Here is a 23,192-nt window from a genome sequence, read left to right as displayed (position 1 = left end):
TGGGCATGCAAGCAATGTACTATGATTGGAATACACAGCCGGAGTGAACACGACATTTCAGTCTTTGCAGTTACACATACCAAAGCCGTGAATTCAGATGAATGCAGAGCACATCTTTACTCTGCAGGTAAAGTGACTAGAATAACAAAAGGTTTCCCATGTTGCCTTCATTTATGGGTACGTATTTAAGAAAAAGTACAGGAGGCCACTGTTTTGGACTAAAATCCTGCACTAGGCCCCAACAGACCAGACTAAAAATCAAAATGGAGTCATTTATCTAAGGGTCTGCTTCTCCAAACCTTGAGTTTGTTACCTGTCCTTCCGTAAAATCAGGAGAGAGAGGCAACAGCCTAATTTCCCAACAGGCTAGTTTCAATGTTCAATTGACAATCATGAAGTTCCCTCTGTTTTAATCCTTACAACAGAGTAACCTGATGTTAACCAATCAGTTATCTTTATATTGTTCTATCTCCCTACCGCCACAAGGAAAATAACTTTGAAATGACCAATCTATTTTTCGATCTTTGTTTCTACTTTCTTCAGCCGTTTCTCCATCTAGAAAGCCTGCCACCTCTGCTCAGCCCATTGGAACACTTACTCCATTTTATGGAATGACGTGTTGCCCAATTCTAAAATTGCAATAAAGTCTATTGAGATCTTTAAACTAAATTTGTCAGAATTTTGTCTTTTGACAGGGACCTGCGGGGCACTCAGGTGACCAACCATTCCCGTTTGCCTGGGATTGTCCTGGTTTTAACACTGAAACTGCTGCATCCCAAGAAACCTCTCAGTCCCAGGCAAACCCTGTCAGATGGAGACTCCTATCTTCTTCAGCCGCATTCTCTTCTCCTCATACCATCACACTCAGCCTCACTCCTACACTTCTGTTTTTTTAACTATGCAAGGCACCCTCTCCTCTAAGCTGTGCTATCTACTGGTAAGCTCTGGCACTTCTAGTCTCCCTTAAGCAATTCTCTTTTCTCCCCTGAGCTCAGTTTTGTGCCTGACTTCACTGTCATCTTCAGATTTTCTACCATTCTGATTTCTAAAACACCCACTGTGAGCACAATTTATCTTTATCACATCAAAAAAAATATATCTCAAAGTTGAAAGGATCCTTAGAGTTCACTCACTCCAGAATTCCTTGGGTACTTTCTGTAGTCCTGCGAATTCCTTGGGTACTTTCTGTAGTCCTGCCTAGAGCGATTGCATCAGAATCTCTGACATGGGGCCCAGGCACTGTTCACGTTTAACAGCGCCACCCCTGCCAGGTGATACTAATGTATAGCCAAGGCTCTCCCTGTGAACCTCTGACTTAGTCCAACTCCTTCCAAGTGGCAATCCTGTTTAAAAGATGGAAATTTAACCTCTGCAGTAAAATTCTCCACTGATGGGACAGAAGTGCATATCCATATAGTCCAGGCCATTGCCAAACATCTGTTAGCAATCTTTCTCAACCCAAGTTCTGTTTCATTCTCAATTTCATTCATTTTCACTCTCTGATCCCAGCTTGAACCTACAAAGCAACTTAGAGTTTGTTTACTTTGTTAAAAAAATTGTTTTCAAGTTCTCAAAGGTTGCCAGTATATAGACCGCTCAAGTCCTCCTATTCTCCAGGCTAAATAGCTCCAGTTCCATTTACCATTATTTACATATCATGATTTTCAAATTTTATGTCATCCTAATTACCCTCCATGAAATGCCCTTCACTTTGTAATATCCCTCTCAAAATATACTGCTCTGAACTGAATAGCAGATACGGTGAAGTTATTAATAGCCCTTCATATGGAAACGAAACATTAACACTGTTTAACATGACTCATCATTACAGATACTCATACTGAGGACTATGGTCTAGTTAAATCTACAGATCTTCACATGAACTACCTCCAAGTCAGGAACCTTACCCTCTGTGTATCAATTAAATGTCAACCTATGGTTTCAGCTCATTTTTCCAGCCTGATGATACTTGATCATTTTATGTAATACATTGCAGTCTCACTAAAAGCTATGTATTGTTGGCAAATCTGCTAAGCATACTTTCTAAATTTTTGGTCATATCATTGATAAATCATGCCATATAAGACAAGGACAGAATTTTGTGGTGTATTTTCCAACCACCTTTCTTCAAGGTAAATTTCAAACTATTTATCAACATTTGGCCATGGTTCATGTTAGTACCAATCCTTTTAATTCATTCTTATCCAATCTCTATTTCTCCAACTCATCTTTAAGCATATCATGATGGACTCTGCTATACATTTTTTTTATATTGAAGTACTTACAAGTAAAATGATATCTGGGATTTGCTTAAAATATTCCAATAACAACAAAAAAGGAAAGTGATAGATGAAACAACAAAAAAACTCAGAATATTGATAGTCTGTGATGACGCGTAATGGGTAGATAGTGGTTTATTATATTATTCTCTTCATCTTGTATTTGTTTGAAAATTTCTACAACTAAAAAACATTTTAAACCTCTTGATGAATAAACTTCAGTTAACCCTTGAACAACATGGAAGTTAGGGGTACAGATCTCCACACAGTTGAAAATCTGCATGTAACTTTTGACTCCCCAAAAACTTAACTAGTAGCCTGTTGACCAATAACATACACAGTCAATTTACACATATTTTCCATTTTACATGTATTATATGTTGTATTCTTACAATAAAGACACATAAAAGAAAATGTTATTAAGAAAATCATAGGCAGGGCGCGGTGGCTCATGCCTGTAATCCCAGCACTTTGGGAGGCTGAGGTGGGCGGATCACGAGGTCAAGAGATCAAGACCATCCTGGCCAACATAGTGAAACCCTGTCTCTACTAAAATATAAAACATTAGCTGGGCATGGTGGTGCGCATCTCTAGTCCCAGCTACTCGGGAGGCTGAGGCAGGAGAATTGCTTGAACCCGGGAGGCGGAGGTTGCAGTGAGCGGAGGTCGCGCCACTGTACTCCAGCCTGGTGCCTGGTGACAGAACAAGACTCTGTCTCAAAAAAAAGAAAGAAAGAAAGAAAGAAAATCATAAAGAAGAGAAAATATATTTACAGTCCCGTATTATATTTATTGATACCGTAAGTTTGCAAGACTCCCATCTACGAGACGAATCATCTGTCAAGTGGTGGGCAACCACAGCTGCAGACCTCGGCCTACAGTTCATATCAAGCAATTCAACTTTTTCTTGTAATGTCAAGAGTCATGTATTTTCTCTGCTTCTTGAGAGCAGTTCCAACATCACTAGTGGTACTTTGTATGGGTCCCATGGTGTTATTCAAAGTTTGCGGTGTTGTACTAAACACAATGAAAAATACTCAAACTGCTCGAGAACTATAAGAGATCACTTTTTACTGCAACATACAATGTATGGCATTCTAAGCAGATACTTGCAACACCTGAGCTCACTGTAATAGCAAGAGGAGGTGGCTACAAAATTATTACAGTAGTATAGTATGAACTGCAGTTAATTTGGTGCAGTTATGACTTAATATTGCATTTTTATATTTGTTTAAATTTCTCCCAACTATAAGTGGTGCCATGTATGGTCTTTAATGTGTATGCGTTGATAAATTTTAACTTTTTATAATAGATTTGTGGGTATGTCATGGTAGTAATGATAGATTAATAACTACATATATTTTATGCATACATTACATGACTTTTACCTAATTTTTTTCAATATTTCTAGACTATGTGGTTCATCTTTGAGTTTTCCAATTGTTGCAAAGTGGACCCATATAATTCAAACCTATGTTGTGCAAGGGTAAACTGTACACTATTTCTATGAATTTGAGAGACTGCCAAAATTTCTTAACCCTAGAGCCCTTCTAAATATTTTGCAAATTGAAGTAATTTGATATAAGTTGATCCAGTAAATGCATGCCAGTTTCAAGTGACTAGAGCTTTCTTTCTTAGGTGCTAACAAATCTTCCACATTTATTTTAAGACTTTGCCAAGTATCAACTCATATGGAGTTTCCTGGATCTATCCTCTTTCATCTTTTACTATTTAGATTACCAATTCCAAGAATTTAAAATTCTTGTACCTCTCTAAAATTCTTTAAACTCATTTGGAAAAGTCAAGAGCTCTCAATAAATTCTCATTCGTTTCAATTACTTCTTAATTGTGTATGTTTTACTTTGCACTGATTGAGCTCCATTTTTCCAGATGGAAGTAAAATAACACAAGTTCAGAGGTTCCAATTCCTTTACATCATTCATTATCACTGGTCATCTCTTTTCCTGTTCATGTTCTTGTACTGAACTGTAGTCAAAATAACTTTTGTTATCTTTAGCATTTTTTCCTCCATGCCTCATCGCTAATAGATATTTAGTCCAAGTGAGGCTACTTTTAAAAGAATCCTCCTAGCTTCTAAACATTCTTCTCAATTACTTGCCATCCCTTTTCTCTTTTGAACAAATCCTTCCTTGGGGGAAAGCTGTTTATTTTATAAAAGCCATGGTCATCATAGACATTTTTAGAAAATAGAGAAAATAATATATAAGAAAATCAAACTCACCCATACTTTCTGGGATCCTCAAGTTCCTCTGATCAAATAAGTGTTTTAACTGTTTTTCACTTTTCTTACCCTTATGATTATTTATCATTATATAATCAGATTTCTCATTTGGTTATTTCTTTTTAGACTCTTTTTTTTTTTTTTTTTTGACAGAGTCTGGCTCTGTCACCCAGGCTGGAGTGCAGTGGTGCAATCTAGGGTCACTACAACCTCCACCTCCCGTATTCAAGCGATTCTCCTGCCTCAGCCTCCCAAGTAGCTGGGATTATAGGTGCCCGCTGCCATGCCTGGCTAATTTTTGTATTTTTAGCAGAGATGGGATTTTACTATGTTGGCCAGGCTGGTCTCAAACTCCTGATCTCAAATGATCGACCCACCTCAGCCTCCCAAAGTACTGGGATTACAAGCATGAGCCACTGCACCCCAACTAGACTCATCTTTTAAAGCCATATTATTTTTAGTAAATTTGATAATAATTAATCTATTATTTTTTCTGGTTTATTTTTAAATTTGATGTACATATTTATTTTTAAATCTGCCTTCTTAAAAAATTGAGGCTATGCGCTTGGCTGTCTTACAGTTCCCTCTTTTAGGATTATTAATACCCAAATGAACTAGTCAGTCATTTCTCCTACCTTCTCAATCATATCTTTCTTTTGAATTAAAATTAAACCAAGGAAGACAGGCACTAATATATTCCTCTAACTTGCGAAGGTATCTCCAAGGAAAAATCAATAATTCTCCACATGTTCTACTTTTGGAAAAGTAGATATCCAATAAAAATACAGGTAAAGTTACAGTGTTTCAGAATTTTCATAACTGAAAGGAATTTGGGGGTGGGGGTTAGTGGAGGAAAGTGTTGCCATATCCACGGCAGCATTCTTTGTGACAGGCACTGTAGCAGCCATTTCACATAATTTTTTTCATTTAATACTCTCAAAGATTACATATGGTAAGAACTGTACTATTTTAGTCCCATTTTGCAAATAAGAAAAATGCAAATGATATAGGTTAAGCAACTTCCCCAAGATGAAAGAATATCTTTAAACTAACAATAATAATTTACACATCCAATATGCAAACTCCCCTTGAGATACTCCATCAACAGTCTACACTGCTTCTGTCCCAGCTTTGTAATTCGTAATAGAAACACTTCATACAAAGTCTGCACTTAACTGGGGTGGTTTATCTTATATTCATACAACAATGTATTTCCCATGTTCTCTCCTTTGTATTCTCTCATCTAAAGCCCTCTACAGAGCTGCCAATCTCATACTTCTATATTTTCATAGAGCCAAATACTATCTTTAACAGCCCCTCTCCTTTCTAAAACATTTACATCTTTAAATTAAAAATAGACTTTGTTGCTCTGTACTAATTAATAGGCCCATCCTTCCAAGCCCTCTTGTAATATGTGGAGCTTCATGTTTACACAGAGTAAAAGAAGATGTCTATTTTAACAGCTTAAACTCTGGCTTGAAAATGATCAAAATAAAGCTTGGAATACTACGCTGATCAAATTTCCCTAAAAGTTGTATCAACAAATCATATTCCCAGGCCGGGTGTGGTGGCTCACACCTGTAATCCCAGCACTTTGGGAGGCCAAGGCAGGCGGATCATGAGGTCAAGAGATTGAGACCATCCTGGCCAGCAAGGGGAAACCTTGTCTCTATTTAAAAAAAAAAAAAAAATCATACTCCCCCTCTTTTCTCCCTCAGCTCTTTTCCTGAAAATTAATGTATCTTATTATGCTTTATTGGAAGATGCAAAGACCATGGCCCAACACCTTTCTGTGTGTCATTTTAATATTGGTAGCTCATTACCTAAATTGAAAACAAAAAAAAGCAAAATAAAACCTCAAGGTTACTAGCTCTAGGATCTTGAGTAAGTCACCTTTTCCACCTGGTTTCCTCAGTTGCAAAATGAGAATTAATGGTAATACCTACTTGACAGGGTTAAGAGGATTAAATTAAATTACATAATGTATAAGAAACTGCCATATGAACCATAAATTCAATGATTATAATGATGATTATGATGGTTCACAAGGCCACAACTCCATTTGTAATCAATATACAAAATCAAATATGTAAATGTGCAACACTCAAGTAACCAAAGACTTTTTATATCCATAAATGGTCTTAAAAATTTTGAGTTTTCCAGATTTCCAGGGGTCATCTTTTTCCCATGGCAGAAAAGTCTAGGTTGGATAGGGTAGTTTCCAATTTGCTGAAAAAATGTTTCCACTTGCTGAAACTTTTTCTTACCGGGTTTGGTGGTTTCTCTGCTGACAGTGGGCACCAGGGAGCCAGAATCTAGGACTGCACTTGGCTTAGTGGGAACCAGTCCTGAGTTGCTCTCCTCCTTGGGGAACAACATTAGTCTCAGATTATAAAATTAGGGTTCACTTTTCTCAGGCAAAGGAGGGTGGTACAGTATGGAAGCTTCGGATACTCATACCTTCTCCCTCCCCTACTGATCCTGCCCCTCCTTCGAGCTTGTCTTTCAGGCTCCTTTTCAGGGCAATATGGAAGTCCCTGTGCTCAAAGTACTCTCCATCCTCCATTGCTTATGCTCCACTAATTTCCAGTCTGGTGGAGTTAAAAATAAATACTTCTGGTGGCCTTAAAGGTCAAAGGGAGCTGTGTAGTACTTCGCATCAAAACCCGGCTGTGGCAAAGCTGAACAGAATGAACAGAAGTTTTGAGTCATTATGGGAAGGGGAGGGGCAAACCAACCCTAGGAAGTTTGCAGCAAAGGGCTTTAGGCAACACGCAAGCACTGGTAGCAGGGTGGGAGGACATAAGGGGTCAGGAGGTAGAAGAGAGGCTCAGAAATGAGGTCCTCACATAAACACATCTCTTTCAACTACAACCAGTTTTCACCAAGTACCCACTCTGTCTCCTTCCTGCCTCCTTAGGTAACAAGAGCAGCATTACTGAATGCTAGGCCAAGAAAAACAGCTGCTATCCTTACAACCATGCTTTTCCCCTGAGACAGAGTCTCACAATGTCACCCAGACTGGAGTGCAGTGGTGCAATCTCGACTCACTGCAACCTTCACCTCTCGGGTTCCAGCGATTCTTCTGCCTCAGCCTCCCGAGTAGCTGGGACTACAGGTGCCTGCCACTAGGCATGGCTAATTATTTTTTTTGTATTTTTAGTAGATACAGGGTTTCACCATATTGACCAGGCTGGTCTTGAACTCCTGACATTGTGATCCACCCACTCAGCCTCTCAAAGTGCTGCGATTACAGGCTTGAGCCACCATGCCTGGTCTCCCCATTTGTTACATGCTTACTGGGTAGCATGCACTGTGCTAAGTACTTTATACTCATTTTTCATGAAATTATCACACCATAGATATTATTAGCCTATTTTGCATGTGAGAAAACTGGGGCCTGCAAGTTTGATAACATATTCATGGTCACACAAGTGGTGAGCACAGAGGTGGAATTTGAACACAAGCCTGTCTGACCCTGGGTATTCTAAGCTTTCAATTATTAGGAGACACTGACATACTCATTTAACTCTTCTCTTTTATTCCCCCAACCTACCCACTCTCTAACTTCCTTCAGCCAAATGAGGCCAGGTTACATAGCCACCTTCCGAGAAAAGTTATCACAGGTGGTTTCTGTTTCATACGTTGCTGGGTTGGTTTTGTGGCCAGCCTTGTGTCCTGAGACCTTATGATATTGGCCACAATACATTGTTCCAACAACTGCTGCTTAAGCCAAAGTCAACTATAGGCTAGACTTGCATTATCTCATTTAATCCTCATAACAAAGATTGAAATGTGTTATCTCATTTAATCCTCATAACAAAGCTTTAAATTAAGTACTAATACCAACCGCATTTTACAAGTGGGAAAACTGACATTCAGAGAAGTTACCTGCCTAAGGAGGAACAGCTAGTAAGAAGCAGAAGTACGTCTGGAAGGTAGGCTTATCTGACACTTGAACACTGTTCTACCTCCCATTTTTTCAGAGATGAATGAAATTGGCCTGGAACAAGAGATGCTCTTGAATGCAAGTTGTAACAATTGAGGGAAATTGCCCAGACACTGCAACAAGAGATGCAGACGAAGTAACAGAGTCAGAGAAGAGCTGAGTCTTGGGAATGAAAAGTGATGAAGGAGTTTCCACAGTAGCTGTCTGGTCATCTGGGCTGCTGCTCTGCCCTCATGAAAGGGATTTCCATTTCGTGAGTCTCTGATATGCAGCTATACAATCTGTTGCCTGTGTTTCCTGATTTCTCCATGTGTGCCTTTCAACTCTCATCACCTCAGGTAACAAAGTCCAATCCTTGTTACTTTGAGCCTCACACATATACTCCCTTAGGACTGAGCTCCCTGCAACACCACTCCCGCCAAACCCCATGATTGTCCTGGCCTGATGGGGTGAAGTAATGAGAGCCTTGGAGCCTTGCAGACCTGAATGCTCATAGCCTGCCACTACCCTAGCCTCCAGCTTTACTTCCTCCTCCAATGGGTAGCTCTCTCTCCTCCTTTCATTGTCTGCCAGCCCCAGGGAAAAGAGTGCTGAGGCCTATGGGTGTTTTCCAAACGGCCCTGGGTACACTGGAGGTACCAGATGTTTCCTGAGACAACAGCAAGACAAAGGCAGTAGGCAATGCAGAAAGCCATATAGCTGTTGGTCTCTGGAACTGCTTCTTCCTGGGTCCACCAAGGTCTTGGGGTGACTAGGAAACACAGCCAGAGTTTTTGTCCCCAGACCTTCACACTCTACGGTAAGCCCCATTCTCTACACAAGACAACAGAGCTCATAGGAGTCCCCATGTCTCTGAGCTTGGTTAGGGCAAACAGAGAGTGGAAGCTAGTGAGAGTCAGTGCTGGAAATGCTGAGAGCAAGCCACATAAGACATTTTTAGTGGCCCCATAACATCTGTATACTCTGAGAAACTTGTATTTGTGAGAAGCTGGTGCCACATCATTAGATGCCATACATGACATCTAACATTCCAAGAAGGATCCAGAAATACAAGAAGCTGGATTTCCTGATTTTGGTGTCCCTGGATTTTTAATGCCTACCCTGTCTTATGGATAACATGGCAAATAATCAAATTGCTACCCTGATCTTTTCTACAATTTAAAAAAAAAAAAAAAAAAAGGCTGGGCATGGTGGCTCATGCTTGTAATCTCAGCACTTGGGGGAGGCCAAGGTGGGCAGATCACGAGGTCAGGAGATTGAGACCAGCCTGGCCAATATGGTGAAACCCATTTCTACTAAAAATACCAAAAAAAAAAAAAAAAAAAATTAGCTGTGCATGGTGGCATGCACCTGTAGTCCCAGCTACTCAGGAGGCTGAGGCAGAAGTATCATTTGAACCCGGGAAGTGAAGGTTGCAGTGAGCCAAGATCATGCCATTGCACTCCAGCCTGGGTGACAGAGCAAGACTTCATCTCAAAAATGAACAGACAAAAAGAACAAGAAAAGCACCGGATTATACAAAGCATCTTATTGCATTCCTCCCATAGGAAGGCAGGCTATAGTAATCAGAAACAGACAAAAGGAAAAAAAATGACTAGGAACCTATATTTTTGCATAGATTTTCTACCTGCTTTCACCCCTACCCCTTCAGGCCTCCTGCTATTCTAGTTCTTTGTCACCAATTTTGCCTCATCCCCAAATCTATTCCTCTTTCCCATAATCAGTAGTATCTAGAAGCTGAGTTTCCCAGGCAACCATAAATATTTGTTGTTCTTTCTGCCATGTGACTTGCCCTAAAAATAAATTCAAATATTTTTCCTACTATCAAAATTCCAGGAAGAGTGTGAGTAGATATTGGTTTTTTTATGCCTACCTGTAAAACAGAGAAAGCCTAATGCTACTTAGCCAAAAATTTTAGGAATCTTAAAGTAGAAGATAATATAAAAAGCTGGATGTTATCCTATTTTGAAAATGGGACAAGCAAAGAAGGGATTGGGAAAAGAGAATTAGAACAAGCTGATACACACATGCTCACACAAACCCAGACCAGTAGAATTTGTTTTTCTTTTTAGAAAGGGAGTAGCAAAGAAAAGAGTGAGTATTTGCTCTGAAGTTTAGTCAAGATTTTGCCATATTCCTTTGAAATGCCCCCTTGATGTGCCAGCCAAGGACCCTTAGAGACATCCGTTTGAAGCTGAAAGTACTTGAAAGCAATTAACAAAAAAGATTTGCTTTCTGGTCTCATGTGACTCTGGGGTGAGTGACCTTTTGGAAATCATGGACAAAGTCTCCATTTAGAGCTCCTATGGAGTGATGACCCCACTATACAAATCATTATGAATTAGGGAGCTTCCAAATTAAACTAGATTCAGCAAACAGAACAGCTACAATGGTAACAATTATACTCATAAAACTACATTTAGATAGTCTCAAAAACAGTTTACAAAATTCATTTATGTCCACTCTCTTTTTTTGATCCTCAAAGAAACTCCCTAGGACACAAAGGAAACACACACACACACACACACACACACACACACACACACACCACTCCCACTTTACAGGTGTGCAAAAGCTGAGGCTGAAGAACTCGGTATGTGGCTGAGTATAAAATTCAACCACGGCTTCTACTTCCAGCTCGGTATCTTTTTAACCTAGACATTCTCCTCCCATGCCTCCATCCCATTATCCCCAAGAATCCTGAAAACAATAGTAATCCAGATGACCAGGAGCTGAAAAAGCAGCCTTAGAACTTTTAGACAATCAATTCAGAAATAGATAAAAAATTGAAAAATTTTTGGGGATGGGGGAACAACAGGAAGAGCTTAAATGAACTAATGCAGGATGAAGTCGATAAGGCAAGAGGGAAAATTCTCTCCATTTTCCTTCACATCTTCCCTGTTCATCACCATCTAGCTTAGGCTCCAGGACTTCCCCAAATGGCCCTAACTTCTTCACCCAATGCTAGGTTGTCTTTACCAGGTTCACGCGATCGCTCTGAAAACATTTTAGCTAAACCTTCTAATTAGCCAGGAGCAAGTTTGCAGTCTTTTCTTGGAACTACTAGCCCCAGTCATAATACCTCCTTTGACACATGTTCTTTATATAACATAGTCTCTGCATCCTTCCCCATTCTGGACATACCCAACCAATTTGTCAACATCTCACTTCAAACGAGATACAAAAAAGGAAATGTACTACCCATAAAGTGATTTTCAGTTCTTCACTCAATAAATCAACCAAAAAGTAAATAAATATATACTGAATCACAGGAAACATTTTAGAATGACAGAATGCTCTAAATCTTAATAGGGCAATTTAAAAAGTGTTGTTGTAGGAGTAAACAAGGTGGTGAAAGTCAAGCACTTAGCACAGAGCCTGGCATATTAGTCCTTTATAGATCACTGCAAACCAATGCCTTCATGGCACTCTACCTGCAATATTATCTTCAGCTCAGAGCAGTGTGTTTTGAGAGTAGCATTAACAACTTGGAGGCAGAAGTTCTAAAGAAGAGAAAGCAGTTTCTATTCACAGAACTCCCATCAATAATTTGTCCCTTTCTGTTCACCCTTATCCAGCTCTTACCTGCCCTGGTGAAGGCAGGACAGTCTTATCTCCTGAGGCTGTCTCTCACCTAATTCCTGGAATATATTATGGACATTTTTGCTTTAGTGGGAGAGCACCTGAAAACCCACCATCACTCCCATGCCTGGGGTCAATTGTCCTGGAAGGAATTTAATATCACCTATGGGAAAATCTGGATAAAATTCCTTGGCTAAATCCATTCCAGAGTATATAACACAGTTGTGAACTTCTGTCTGGCTACCTAGGCCCTGGACCTCATTTTGTTTCCACCCTTAAGACTACAAGCCGGCTTAAACTGTTGACCAAATTAGTAGGAGACTGGTTCCCTATGCTGATTTTCTTTTCATTATTTTTAATTTTGCAGGTACACAGTAGGTATCTATATTTATGGGATACTTGAGATATTTTGTTACAGGCATGCAATGCATAATAATCACATCAGGGTAAATGAGATATCCATCACCTCAAGAATTTATCTTTTATATTACAATCAAATTATACTCTTTTAGTTACTTTTAAATGTTCAATTAAATTACTACTGTCTATAGTCGACCTATTGCAAACCAACGCAATGGGTTTGATAATACCCTGTTGTGCTGTCAAATACCAGGTCTTAGTCATTCTTTCTCATTATTTTTTGTACTCACTATCCATCCCCTCTTCCACTCAACCCTAGCCCCACTACCCTTCCCAGGCTCTCTATTTCTAGAGAGAAATCTTCACTCTCTATTTCTCAGTTCAATTATTTTAATTTTTAGCTCTCACAAATAAGTGAGAACATGTAAAGTTTGTCTTTCTGTGTCTGACTTATTTCACTTAACATAATGACCTCCAGTTCTATCCATGTTCAAATGACAGGATTTTATTAGGTTTATGGCTGAATAGCAGACCATTGTGTATATGTACCACATTTTCTTTATCCATTCATCTATCGATGGACAGTTAGGTTGTTTCCAAATCTTAGCTATTGTGAATAGTGCTGCAGTAAACACGGGAGGGCAGATATCTCTTCTGTATACAGATTTCCTATCTTTTGGGTGTATACCTAGCTGTGGGATTGCTGGATCCTATGCCCACACTGGTTTTAGTCCGCTCCTGTCACATAAGGTCTGAATTCAGTTTCCCATGTCTCCATGGTGCTCACTAAGGCAGACTTCCCTGACCAATGATGACTTGGACGGAGACCAAGAAGGTATTTCCCAGCTGCCCCTGCAGCTGGACCCCATACCTAGGATCAAACCCCTTGAATGTAGTCATGACCTGGGTCAAACATGAATTTGTTGCTCTCTTGGACACAATGATCTGAATTGCCTGGGGCAACTTCCTTTTAGTCTTCCTTTTGCAAAGAACTTCAGACACATTTCATGTCTATAGATATTCTGTTTACATTGACAGAGAGAAAGGAAAAAAATTATGAAGACCAGACACACAGACTCATAAAGCAAAACAGTTTATAAAAGATTTAGTGTAGCGGCAAATAGTTCTAAAAACTTTAATAGACCTTAAGGTCATTGCTGTTTTATAACTTCATTGATTCATTCCTGTACTCATTCAATATGTATGCGTGCACTGATTTGAATCATAGTTGCCTATAACATACTTGGCACTGTCAATATAAATATAATTAAGATTCATATGTATAGGGCCATATACTTATTCATACTTAAAGGGCCACAAAAATTAATGTTCAGAATGTCAATGTCATCATCTTGACCTATTAAAAGTGTTCCTATTTGGTATGTTCTGTTAAAGATGAGAAATATGCAATATACCTGAATAGATTATATAATTCCATCCAACATCAGTTATCATCGGCATAAAATATATGTGAGCTTCATTTCTGTGGGTATGTTTAGGTCTACAATACACCTCTGGCCCTCCTAGTTGTATGGGACTAGCCATACTTCCTCACATCTAAATTGAGAATAACAGTAGTTCTTACCTCATAATGAAATAATGTATGCTAAGTGCTTAACATGGTGCCTGAAAAGCCCCCATTTACATTGCATTTTCCTTCTCAAATATGCACAATAGTTTTTGATCATGCAATTTAAATTAGGATCTTTCCATTTTTTAAATCACCTTAGCACCTCCACTTGGGCATAATAGCTAAAGTTAAGTGAAAATGGCCTTGAAAAAAAGACCCTAGGAGGTAAAAGCAGTAACCAATAAGGACAACACACACACAAACCTAATTTAAAAGGAGGTAAGTAGAAGTAGGCAGTTCAGAGTCCTAGAAATTATAATTTATGAGGAACGTCAAAACCATTACTTGCTAGTGAAAAGAAGTTGCAGCACATGAAACTCCTCAAATTGAAACTAAGCCAACTCCAGAATGCATTAATAAAATGACAGTATCCTCAGAGAAGACTAGCATGGCCCCTGTGCAAGAATGACATGCAAATTCATGAAGTGTTCCATATTTTTCAGACACTTTTCAAAAGAAGACACTTGTAAGGCCAACAAACATATGAAAAAATGCTCATCATCACTAGTCATTAGAGAAATGCAAATCAAAACCACTTTGTGGTGACCGTGTCAAGTAAATCTGTTGGCTCCACTTTTTCAACAGCATGTGCTCACTTTGTCTCAGTGATATATTTTGGTAATTCTTGCCATATATAAAACTTCTTCTTTTTCTTTTTCTTTTTTTTGAGATGAAGTCTCACTCTGTTGTCAGGCTGGAGTGCAGTGGCATGATCTCGGCTCACTGCAACCTTTGCCTCCCAGGTTCAAGCAATTCTCTTGCTTCAGCCTCCTGAGTAGCTGGGATTACAGGCGCCTGCCACCAGCCCCAGCTAATTTTTGTATTTTTAGTAGAGACGGGGTTTCACCATGTTGGCCAGGATGGTCTCGATCCTCCTGACCTCGTGATCCACCCACCTTGGCCTCCCAAAGTGCTAGGATTACAGGTGTGAGCCACAGATAGCTGTTATGTAGATCTGTGGTCAGTGATCTTTGATGTCACTATTGCAATTGTTTTGGGATGCCATGAACTGCACGCAGATAAGATGGCAAATTTAATAAACATTGTGTGTGTTCTGACTGCTCCACGACCATCTGTTTTCTTGTCTCCATCATTCTCCATGGGCCTCCCTATTTCCTGAGACACAACATACCAAATTAGGCCAATTAATAATACTACAATGACCTCTAAGTGTTCAAGGGAAAGGAAGAGCCACACATTTCTCACTTGAAGTCAAAACCTAGAAGTTAACCTTAAGTTAACCTTAAGCTTAGCAAAGAAGGCATGTCAAAAGCTAAGACAGGCCAAAAGCTAAGCTTCTTGCATAAAACAGCCAGGTTGTGAATGCAGAGAAAAACTATTTTAGAAAAGTAAACATACTACTCCAGTGAACACACAAATGATAGGAAAGTGAAACAAACTTATTGCTGATACAGAGAAAGTCTGAGTGGTCTGGATAGAAGATCAAACCAGCTACAACATTCCCTTAAGCCAAAGCCTAGGGCTTTGATCAGAGCAAGACCTTAACTCTCTTCAGTGGCTGAGAGAGGTGAGGAAACTGCAAAAAAAAAAAAAGTCAGAAGCCAGCAGAGGTTGGTTCATGAGGTTTAAGAAAAGAAGCCATCTCCGTAAGGTAAAAGTGCAAGGTGAAGCAGCAAGTGCTGATGGAGAAGCTGCAGCGAAGTATCCAGAAGCGCATGCTAAGATCACTGACGAAGGTGGCTACACGAACAACAAAATGTAGATGAAATAGCCTTCTTTTGGAAGAAGATGCCATCTGGAACTTTCATAGCTAGAGAGGTGAAATACCTGGCGTAAAAGCTTCAAAAGGACAGGATGACTCTCTTGTTAAGGGATAATGAAGGTGGTGACTTTAAGTTGAAGCCATTGTTAATGGAAAATTCTGAAAATCCTAGGGCCTTTAAGAATTACATTAAATCTGCTCTGCCTGTGCTTTATAAATGGAAGAAAAAGGCTGGATACCACAACACACAGTAAGTAAACATACTGTTTACAGTATGGTTTACTGAATATTTTAAGCACACTGTTGATGTCTGCTTCTTAGAAAAAAATATTCCTTTCAAAATATTACTGTCCATTGACAATGTACCTGGTCACCCAAGAGCTCTGATGAAGATACACAAGAATATAAATGTTGTTTTCATGCCTGCTAACACAACATCCATTCTGCAGGCTATGGATCAAGGAGTGCTGTGTTTTGGATGTTTGTCTCCTCCAAGCCTCATACTGAAATTTCATCCCCAGTATTGGAGGTGGGGTCAAATTGGAGGTGTTTGGTCACGAAGGCAGAACCCTCATGCATAATAGATCAATGACTTTCTTTGGGGCTGAGGGACTAATAGACTAATTCTTACTCTATTAGTTTCCGTTAGAACTAGTTGATTAAAAGAGTCTAGCACCAGCCCCTCTATACCCTGCTTCCTCTCTTGTCATGTGATCTCCGCACAGTCTGGCTCCCCTTCACCTTCTTCCAAGAGTGGAAGCAGCCTGAGGCCCTCACCAGATGCCCAATCTTGAGCTTTCAAGCCATCAGAATTGTGAGCCAAATAAACTTTTCTTTCTTTATCAGTTGTCCTGTCTCTGGTATTCCTTTATAGCAACACAAAACAGACAAAGTAATTTTGACTTTCAAGTCTTATTTAAGAAATACATTTAGTAAGGCTATAGCTATCATACATAATGATTTTTTCTGATGGATGTGGGAAAAGTAAACTGAAAGCCTTTTGGAAAAAAATTGGCCATTCTAGATGCCATTAAGAACATTCATAATTCATGGGAGGAGGTCAAAATACCAATATTAACAGGAGTTTGGAAGAAGTTGACTCAAACCCTCATGAATGACTTGGAGGAGCTCAAGACTTCAGCAGAAAAATGACTGCAGAAGTAATGGAAACAGCAGGAGAACTAGAATTAGAAGTGGAACCTGAAGGTGCGAATGAATGGCTGCAATCTCCTGATACAACGTGAACAGGTGTGGAGTTGCTTCTTATGGATGAGCAAAGAAAGTGGTTTCTTGAGATGGAATCTACTCCCAGGGAAGATACTGTGAACATTGTTGAAATGACAGCAAAGGATTTAGAATATCATGTAAACTTGCTTGATGAAACAGGAGCAGTGCTTGAGGAAGATTGATTCCAATTTTGAAAGAAGTTCTACGTTATTAAAATGTTATCAAACAGCACCACATCCTACAGAGAAATCTGTCATAAAAGGAAGAGTCACTCAATGTGGCAAATATCACTGTTGTCTTATTTTAAGAAATTACCACAGCCACTCCAACCTTCAGCACAACACCTGATAAGTCAGTAGCATAAACATCAAGGCAAGACTCTCCACCAGCAAAAAGAGTACAACTCATTGAAGGTTCAGATGATTGTTAGCATTTTTTAGCTATAAAGTATTTTTAATTGAGGTACACTGTTTTTTAGACATAATGCTATTGTACACTTAATAGGTATAGTATAGTGTAAACATAACTTCTATATGCACTGGGAAACCAAAAACTTCATATTACTCTTTTAATCATGGTACTTCTTTTGTAGCGGCCTGGAACAAAACTTGCAATATCTTTGAAGTATGTCTGTACTACAGTGAAGTAGGATTTTAAAGAGAAAATATATGGCCGGTAAAGCTAAAAAGAAGTCAGGAAAATTCCAGGAAGCCATCAGATACGTGAAGGAATATCTAATGGGTAGCAGTTCTTGACTAATGGGGAAACATTTGTACCCCTAAAGAAGAAATGTATCTGAGAAGCACATCTTCTCTCATGAAATTGGAGGACATCTCTAATTGTTCAGAGTTCATGGCCAGAGATACACTGGGGGACTGGTTTGGGATAAGTGGGAGATAGGAGTTTTCAGGAAAAGGTTAAATGTCATCAAGGTCCAAGGAGTCATATAGGACACCACTAACAGGGGGCTGAAATGCTCTAGGAAGCATGGTAGCAAGAAAAGGAGTGAGCCTCTTTCTTTCTTTTTTTTTTTTTTGAGACGGAGTTTCACTCTTGTTACCCAGGCTGGAGTGCAATGGCGCAATCTCGGCTCACCGCAACCTTCGCCTCCTGGGTTCAGGCAATTCTCCTGCCTCAGCCTCCTGAGTAGCTGGGATTACAGGCACCCGCTACCATGCCCAGCTAATTTTTTGTATTTTTAGTAGAGACAGGGTTTCACCATGTTGACCAGGATGGTCTTAATCTCTTGACCTCGTGATCCACCCGCCTCGGCCTCCCAAAGCGCTGAGATTACAGGCGTGAGCCACCGCGCCCAGCGAGGCTCTTTCAAAAAGGCAAGGAAACTGGGCACACTCAGCCACCAACCAGTTGTGCAACTGGAGCACATTCCTTCCCACCTCAGGACTTCAGTATTTCTATCAATCATACACTGCTGAAATTTGGAAATTCTACTTTTAGGAAATGATCCTAAAGAAATTGCCAAAGATATAAAATGAGATTAATCCACAGAAGTTATAATATAATCATATATTTAGAAAATAATTTGCAAATGTTTTTGAAAAAAAAATTTGGAAAATAACTGCAAGTTTCCCAAATGTTTCCCAAAAGGAAATGGTTAAATAGACATATGGTATATGTTCAAATGATGGAATAGTACATGCAGCATTAAAAGATCATATAGTAAAAGCCATTTAATTGTCACAACAAATTGTAAAGTAAAATTGAGGATTACAATTGGTATGCATAATATGGCCCCAAATTTGTAGAAAATAAATAATAATAAAAAACAATAAAATTCAGAGAGGGAACAAGACAAAGATGAAAAAGTCATATGACAGTTATGAGTAGTAAACTTACACAAATTTTTATTTTATTTATTCTTTATATATTCTAAATTTTGTTATAAACTTTTACCATTTTTATAATTAAAACAGATAACAAATGCAATTAATATCATTTTAAATAAGAGATCTGAGGATACTTAAGTCTCTTCCAGCACTAAAATCCACTGAGTCTTTTTAAAATGCCAAATGCATAGATACCTATACCACCTTTGAAATGTGATCCTCAACTCCTCCCCAGCCTTAATCCTCCGTTAGTTTTGCAAACAGATATGCTCTCTGAAGCCATAAGGCAGTTCTGGGAAGAGTAACAGTAGGTAGGGGCCTGGAGTTTGGGCTGTCTTCACAATCTGAATCTTGGAGCAAGCTTTTTGAGAAAAACACAATTGAAAAAGACCATACTTCCTGGCCCTGAAAGGCCTCTGGCTTTTCTTTCACAGAAAATGTCTGCAGTGTAGATGGACATCAGCACCAGGAAGCTACACAGCCTTCTGTAAATATTTCCGTCCCTAAAAAGACTTCCTCTACCTGTGAAGTCTTTACTAACAACCTGCAACATTCACTGTGCCAAATGCCAGGGTCAATTCTCAGTTTCATCTTATTTTACCCATGAGCAGCATTAGACTCAGTTGAAACACTTTTCTCTGATGGTTCCCAGGACGCCATACTCTCCTAGTTTATCCCCCTTCCCCCACTCCAACACATACTCACTCATACTGACACTCACTCTCTTCTTGGATGGTTTCTCCTCCTGTCCCCAACCTTTAAAATTGGAGCGTACATCTCAGTCCTTAAACCATTGTTGTTGTTGTTGTTGCTTTTGTTATTGTTGTTTTCTAGCTACCTCACTTATCCAGTCTCATTGCATTTAAATCCTGTCTCACTCCTTTTAAACACTACCTGATGACCTAAATTTGTATCTCCAGTCCAGTCTTCTTCCCCAAACTATAAATTTGTATATCTGTCTGCTGTATTTGAAAGCCCCATGGCAAATAGGCACCTGAAAATTAACACCCAAAATTGAGATCCTGATCTTCCCACTCAAACCTATTCCTCCTACAATCTTCTCATCTCAAGGCAACACCATCCTTCTAGTTTCTTGGAAGGCCCAGAACCTTGGAGTCAAGTTTCCTTCTCTCTTATTTCGCATCCGAATCCAACTAGGAGATTTTATTAGATCTATTAGACCAAAAATCCAATCACCTTTCATCACTTCCACTGCTACTACGTAGAAATGGACACCATCATCTTTTATCTGTATTACTGCAGTAGTCTTCCAACTAGTCTCTCTTCTTCTGCTTATACTCCTTTATATCTATTCTCTACAATGCAGCCAGAGTGATCCTATTAAAACATGAATTGGATAAAGTCATTCCTGTGCTCAACACCCACAATGGTTCCCATTGCTCTATAAGTAAAAGCCAAAGGCGATACAATGGCCTGCAAGACCCTAGACATTCTGTTCAGGCCAAACCTACTTTTCAGCTCTCACCTCCTTGCTTTCTCCACTCCAACCACACTGGATTCCTTGTTGTTCCTTGAACACCTAATTATTCCTCAGGACTTTGCACATGTTAGTTCCTTTGCCTGGAATGTTCTTCACAGAAACAGCCACATTGGCAGCCATATGTCTACCACAAGTCTAAAGAGATCTTAGAAATTATATCCAACAAAGTCTCAGGAAAAGTGCTAAGCAGTGGAACAGGAGCTCACTTACTAAATCAACAGAGGTTCACTGTCAGTGGGGAAGGAGCAAAGGCGCCTTCCTGAATGCCTTCACGCCTCTGGACACCTATATTGACAGAGCTCTGACAGCCCTACTCACTCCACCCTCTGGAACATGACTACTGTATAAGGGCAGAAGACTTCTGCCTTCTTTCCTGGATCTGAGTGAACTTTTCTGCCTAGAAGATTTAGATGTCTTCTCATACTTAGATAGGGATCTAGCATTTGGTGATTGCATTTTTCTAAGATCTGAACAGAACGGGAGGGAGCCACGAGCAGGCTATGCATTCCATCCATATCTAACGTTAGACTGGGATGAGTCTCCCCTAATGCATCCTTAAATACTTTTCAGAATAAGGCAAAAAACACATTCATCTATATATACATACAAAAGAAATATCTTTTCTTTCAAGGATAAGGCCTTGGATTAAATAAATTTTGCAAGAAAATGAAAGAAAAATGAAGGAAAAGCTTGCCTTTAAAATAGATATGAAGCGGGAACAAGAAGGGAATCTTTTGTTTTTTAAACTCTACGCAGGAAGATGTTGCCATGAGAAGAAAACAAGCTAAAATGAAAGATTTCATGGAAGCCAAAAACATAGCTAAATGAAAGTTTATACTGGAGATAGTTAAGGAAAATTGAATCAGAGATATAGAGGAAATTCTTAGGAAAATAGTTTCAGAATGCAATAAAAATTAAATGAAGAAAATGAAAGGAATAAAGAAGAAAGAAAGAAAGGAAAGAAGGAAGGAAGGAGAAGAAGGGAAGGAAGAAAGAAAGAAGGGAAGAAAGGGAAGGCAGGCAGGCAGGCAGGCAGGCAGGCAAGCAGTTTAGAGATAAGAGATTAAAATAATAGGTCCCTGAAGAAGAAAATAAAAAAAGCAAGAGCATTAATCAAAGTTATGACAGAAGAAATTTTTCTTGCTCCTAAGTAAGTCCTAAATTTGGAAATCAAGGGGGTTTACATGTTCCAGGCAAAAATTTTTGAAAGGAAGTCTATACCCAGTTATCTTACTGTGAAAGTTGTAAATTTCAGAAATGGGGAACAAAAACCATTGAGGCTAAAAAACAGTTGTCCTCAACTTCTGAGTCTGTTTTGTGCTGCTACAACAGACTGAGTCATATATAAACAATACAAGTTCATTTGGCTCACAGTTCTGGAGGCTGGGAAGTTCCAGATCAAGGGGCCAGCATCTTGTGAGGGCCTTCTTGCTGTGTCATCCCATTGCAGAAAGCAAAAGGCAAGAGAGCGTAAGAGCAAGAGATCAAACTCACAGCCTAGAGTCCTTTTATTATGGGCATTGATTCATTCATGAAGATGGAGCCCTCATGACCTCCATACCTCCCAGTAGGTCTTGCCTCTCAACACTGTTATATTGGGGATTAAGTTTTGAACATATGCTTTTGGGGGGACATATTCAAACTACAACAACTTCTTTATAGCATCAAATTTCTCAAGACAATGGAGGATTATTTCCAATGACTTGAGGGGGAAAGATTGCTATATTTAAGACAAGTTGTCTCTGCTTTATAACACTGATAGCCTTTCTAGAAAATTAATATGTTTACTAGACCATCATGAAAGGAATCAAAATTAAGGACCCAAGAATGGGAAAAGGCATAGTGAGATAAGAACTAGATTAAAATTCATTAAATTCATGGAGGAATGAGTTTGATTATTAATATCCAAATAAGGAGAAAAAAATCTTGTTAAATAAATGACAACACAATTTTTATTATTTGAATTCATAATATCAAATTAAATATTTTTAAAAAGAAAAAGGAGGAGGACACAGGGACACAAAAGCTCTTAATCCTCTCATAATGGTGTCAAAAATTACTAATTTCACTTTGATATTAAGATAAATTTAAGCTCAGGAATGCTTTTCTTTATTTCCACAGTCTGGACAACATAACAAGACCCTGTCTCTAAAAAAAATAAAAAATCAGCTGGGTATGGTGGTACACACCTGTAGCCCTAGCTACTTGGAAGGCTGAGGCAGGAGGATTGCCTGAGCCCAGGGGTTCGAGGTTACAGTGAGCTATGATTATGCTACTGCACTCCAGCCTGAATGACAGAGCAAGACCTTGTCTCAAAGATAAATAAATAAAGATGGCTACAAATACAATTAAAAATAAGATGTCTGTTATCCATAGCTTTGTGGAAATATAAAAACAAAGTCCAGAGCCTGTAGGGCAAAAAGCATAACAGAAAAAAACTTTAAACACTATAGAGAATAAAACAAAAAGCAGATAAAATAAATGTGAATTATTTAAATTCCTCTATTAAAACAAAGAATAAGAGATAAAGAAAAAAAAGAAACCAGAGAATCAAAATGGATTTAGAAAGATTAAAAATAAAGATGGACAATATATATCAACCAAATGAGAGAGAAGCGAACAGAATTTAAGACTAAAAAAGTAGATAAAAAGGAGTTATTTCAATATTTTATCAAAATATAAACTGCAAAAACCATACAAAATATGAGTAGAGGTAAATGGACATCAGATAATTGCATTGAATTAAATCTATCTTAATTGAAAGAGCATAAAGTCATTATTATTTGAAGCACTGGTTTTTTTGTTCTTGTTGTTGTTTTGTTTGTTTTTGTTTTTTAAAGATGGGGTTTCAC

General features: G+C 38.9%; 1 protein-coding gene and 1 non-coding gene across 5 annotated transcripts in view; one reads left to right on the top strand and one right to left on the bottom strand.

The window, feature by feature from the left end:
• The window catches only part of ENTPD1 (ectonucleoside triphosphate diphosphohydrolase 1), a 162,946-nt gene that overhangs the window by 79,343 nt on the left and 60,411 nt on the right, over positions 1–23,192 (bottom strand). The window lies entirely within an intron of this gene.
• Positions 14,379–14,482, top strand: LOC120362627 (U6 spliceosomal RNA). The gene has a single exon (XR_005578478.1). It is a non-coding gene; the product is annotated as a U6 spliceosomal RNA (small nuclear RNA).

The sequence above is a fragment of the Saimiri boliviensis genome, chromosome 12 (assembly GCF_048565385.1).
Source record: "Saimiri boliviensis isolate mSaiBol1 chromosome 12, mSaiBol1.pri, whole genome shotgun sequence".
Lineage (NCBI taxonomy): Eukaryota > Metazoa > Chordata > Mammalia > Primates > Cebidae > Saimiri > Saimiri boliviensis.
Note: the sequence above shows the minus strand (reverse complement) of the source record. Positions and strands in the feature narration are given on the sequence as shown.